Below are 5002 nucleotides of genomic sequence, written 5' to 3' on the forward strand. Positions count from 1 at the left end.
GGGAGCACACGCATACAGTACTGATGTACTGAAGATCAGTGGTTTCGACATCGTAGCGCTGCAGTAGGTGTGCTGGACAGGTTCGATGGTGCGAACGTCTAGAGCTAATCAAGCCATCTACCAGAGCTGCGACAACACACGTGAGCTAGGAACAGCTTTTATAGTGATGGGTGATATGCAAAGGCGCGTGATCGGGTGGTGGACGATTAACGAAAGAATGTGCAAGTTGAGGCTCAAAGGCCGGTTCTTCGACTTCAGCATCATAAACGTGCATAGCCCTCACTCCGGAAGCACTGATGATGACAAGGACGCATTTTACGCGCAACTCGAACGCGAGTATGACCGCTGCCCAAGCCAAGACGTCAAGATCATCATAGCAGATTTGAACGCTCAGGTTGGTCAGGAGAAGGAGTTCAGACCGACGATTGGAAAGTTCAGCGCCCACCGGCAGACGAACGAGAACGGCCTATGACTGATAGATTTTACCGCCTCCAAGAACATGGCCATTCGCAGCACCTACTTCCAGCTGAGCCTCCTTTATCGATACACCTGGAGATCACCACAGCAGACGGAATCACAAATCGACCACGTTTTGACCGATGGACAACACTTCTCTGATATAACCGACGTCAGAACCTATCGTGGCGCTAATATTGACTCCGACCACTACCTGATGATGGTGAAACTGCGCCCAAAACTATCCGTCATTAATAATGTACGGTATCGACGCCCGCCTCGGTATAACAGCATCTCGAGGTAGCGTTGCCGTAAGAGGGCGAGCTTGACGAAGCCCCTCGCAAGAGTAACAAAGTAAGGTTCTTTTTTGTTCTTGCTGCTGAAGATGGTATTGGAGCTGAACTCATCAAAATGAGCCCGGAGAGGTTGGCCGCCTGTCTGCACTGGCTGATTGTCAGAATCTGGGAAACGGAACAGCTGCCGGATGAGTGGAAGCAAGAGGTCATATGCCCCATCTACAAGAAGGGCGACAAACTGGAATGTGAAAACTATCGTGCGATCACTATCCTGAATACCGCCTATAAAGTGCTTTCCCAGATTATCTTCCGTCGACTATCACCAATAGCAAATGAGTTTGTGGGAAGTTATCAAGCTGGTTTCATCAACGACCGCTCGACGACGGATCAAATCTTCACTGTACGGCAAATCCTCCAGAAATGCCGTGAATACCAAGTCTCAACGCATCACCTGTTCATCGATTTTAAAGCGGCATATGATAGCATCGACCGCCAAGAGCTATGGGAAATCATGGACGAGTACAGCTTTCCCGGGAAGCTCACAAGACTAATAAGAGCAACGATGGACGGTGTGCAGAATAGCGTGAAGATTTCGAGCGAACATTCCAGTTCGTTCGAATTCCGCCGGGGACAGGGGATGGACTTTCGTGCCTGCTGTTCAACATCGCACTAGAAGGTGTCATGCGGAGAGCCGGGTTCAATAACCGAGTTACAATTTTCACAAGATCCAGCCGATTTGTTTGCTTCGCGGATGATATGGAACGGTGGCAGACCTGTACACCCGCCTAAAACGTGAAGCGACAAAAGTCGGCCTGGTGGTGAATGAGTCAAAAACAAAGTACATGTAGATAGGCGGAACCGAGCGCGACAAAGCCCGCCTGGGGAGCAGTGTTACGATAGACGGGGATACTTTTGAGGTGGTTGATGAGTTTGTCTACCTCGGATCCTTGTTACGGCTGATAACAACGTTAGTCGTGAAATACGGAGACGCATCATCAGTGGAAGTCGTGCCTACTTTAGGCTCCAGAAGAAGCTGCAGTCGAGAAAGATTCACCCCCGCACCAAATGTACCATGTACAAAACGCTTATAAGACTGGTGGTCTTCTATGGGCATGAAGCATGGACCATGCTGAAAGAGGACCTGCAAGCACTTGGAGTGTTCGAACGAAGGGTGCTTAGGGCGATCTTTGGCGGAGTGCAAATTGGCGTAACATCGTTAACGAGGTTTTATCAAATTAATTGATGTAACACCAACTAAATAAATAATAGTGAATACCTTCTCAACAATATAAGGACGGTTCAGATAACTTGTTAGGTTATGAAACTACAAGTTGTCAAAATAAAGATCTCTAAAGGGACTTTATTCAAATGTATTGAACCACAAGTCAGTCCCATCTGTAAAAAGTAGGCATTGAGAAAATTGACTGAGAAGTTTTCAAATTCGTTTTCCAGACAAATATTTAAAACATTCCAGAAGATTGGAATATGTTCCGATCTTAATGAAACTTTCACTGTTCGCTTTTCACTCCGTTACCTTGCCGAGAAAAATATAAAGATGACCAAAACACGATTCAATTTTATGTTACACGGTACGGAAATCTGCAGTGAGACTGACATGAGGTTACATTTCATCATGGGACAATTCAAATGGGTGTTTTTTTCCACCGAACAAAAAGTGTTGTCTCATTAGTGCAGCTTGAAAACTATTGAAAGTTATGTTGGAAACTGATATCAACTCAGTTTTGACCAAAATGCAGATTAGACTGACTTGCGATTCACGGCAGTGTAGGGCAAGATAAAATGAAAAGTTTTGATTATTATGTTTCTTCTTCTATGAAGGTTCGTTTCATTTGTTAGCTTCATGTTTCAGGAGTAAAATTTCTCCTCATGATAAAACTTTACTATGTTACTATGCCATTAATTTAAAACTTGCTCGCTGTATTTTACTGAGTTTTACCGAGCAATCAATGTGTATTAAGTAGAGTTACATTGAATTGAGTACGACTCACACTAAATCTAGCCTTCTTGAACCAACACGTAATTTCAATAATATTCATTTAAGTACCAAATTACTGCCATTGATTGGGAATGGAAATTAACATCAAAGAAGGGCCAATAAAATTGTCCATCAAACAGTACCCGAAATGATTTCATGTTCAATTTCCCAAGAAGGCACATCAATTTATTCAAATTAATAAAACTGGGAGTGATGAGGCTCAGAAGTGCCGACTTTGCCATCAACATATGTCGTTCCCACACCAACCGTAAATTCCACGAATAATCAAAGTTTATGATTTTTTTTTTCGGTTCAACCTTTCCCAATCCGGGAGGACCGTCTGAAAGTAGAAAATGTATCAAATTGAAAACAGTCATTGTTCGTCCGTGGCTTACTAGAACGTGCACCGATGCGATCGTGCAGCAATGCACGGAATTCTCCAGCTTAGGTCGGGTCGGCAAACACGCGATCCGGCCGCCGATCTGTCGAACGTCGTTTTATGATCAGACAGGGCTGGTAGCGAGCCAGTTTTTTTAGCTGGCCACCGAAAGAGTAGAGTTTGATCCGTTGATTTCGTTACATGCTCCTATTGAGCGACGAAATCAGGATCGTGTCCGTAGTAAGTCCATGGTTATCCATGCTCATGTATCAATTTCATATTATATCTTGATCGTTTACGAATACTTTCCCATATCCAAACTCTCAGTGTTTTTTTTTTTTTTTGGGTGCAGGGGACCAGTGTTGTGAAAAATTCAATTTCTCATAACTCACGCTTGAGATTTTTCATGCGTGAGTTGTCAATCACACAAGTCAGCAGTCAAAAAATCATGGATGAGTTGGCTCACCTTTTTGACTCATTGTCTCGTATTTCCACAGTTTACTCACACAGGGCAATAATTTTATATTAGTCTGGTAAAATTATAGTACTCCTTTCTAAAGTAAACAAAAACATTCGGGTTTCACGAGTTTTTGCCGGGTTTTGCGACTGAATCATTTTTTTACGGTTTCAGTTGATTGAGTTAATTTTGCATCAAAATCTTAAGCGTGAGATTTGCGAAGCAGATCTCTAATGAGTTTGCTCTCACGGGAGAGCGTATTGATTGAGATTTGAGTGTGAGTCTATCAACACTGCAGGGGACTCCTCGGCTTCTATACAGCAAGTAACACGTCAATATTTTCCTTCCATCCTTAAAATGACCTGCATTCTGACGCAGCCGGCGTCGTTATTGTTTGTTATAATAATAAGAGCACCAGTAGTTACTCATTGAAGACACTACTGATCCTAAGTAGCGTTTGTTGATTCCCTGCGTAAGTACACCTGTTCTTGCAACTGCGGGCGGTCAATCATGCTCATGAATGAATGCAAATTCAACAGGGGTATCCCATAATAGATCAACTTCATGGTCGCAGTGGTTCAAATTCCAAAAAAAATCATGCATTCTAGTCATTAAAATTACTAATATTTTGCTGTCTAGCCGCTACCAGCCCTGTGATAATTAGATAGAAGGTATACCTAGACGGAATCGTTTTACAAGTTCACACATCGTCGCGTCGCCAGTAACGCCGTCGTCGTCGTCAGCTAAAGGATGGGGCATTGTTACCATAAATTTGTGACTCCATCTGGGTGCCCTTTAACGGCCGCCAAACGGAAGATCGTTCATAATTAACGACCAGCACAGCGGACATCGGCCATGCTTTATGGGGAATAGATCAACATATTTAGGAAAAAGGCAATCAAAGAACTTTATTGTTTCATGACAGGGCGTCTCGCTCGGTTCTCGGTACTTGATCGCTGGCAGTCCGGCCATAAAGCATATCGTGCTTATACGCCATCAAAAACAGCAGTTGTCCCGCTGATTGCATTATTAATGGTTGTCGGTGGGAAGGTTTGTTTCGCTAGCAGTCGGTGGCTCATTGAACTGGTGGTTTGAAATGGTTGAGAATAAGAAGTTTGGTGTGTATGATCCGAATCCGGTTTGAACGGGGATTTCGATTGAGTAATGGCTAGGAGTGGCACTGTGCTAATGTCCGGTTCATTGATTCGATTATATTCTTTGATGAGTGATCGCGAGATAAGAGTGGTAACTGCTTTGATCCTTCAGAACAAATAATGCGCAAAGCGGATGTAGGTATAAATTTATTTGAAAGTGAGTTGGTATCATTCTAGGGATAGTTCAACCATATAATTAGCCGAACCAACAATCCGTGCGATCGTTAAATAGCGTTGCTTTTCTACACATTGACTGTAGGGTGA

This window comes from Aedes aegypti, chromosome 2 (assembly GCF_002204515.2).
Source record: "Aedes aegypti strain LVP_AGWG chromosome 2, AaegL5.0 Primary Assembly, whole genome shotgun sequence".
Classification (NCBI taxonomy): domain Eukaryota; kingdom Metazoa; phylum Arthropoda; class Insecta; order Diptera; family Culicidae; genus Aedes; species Aedes aegypti.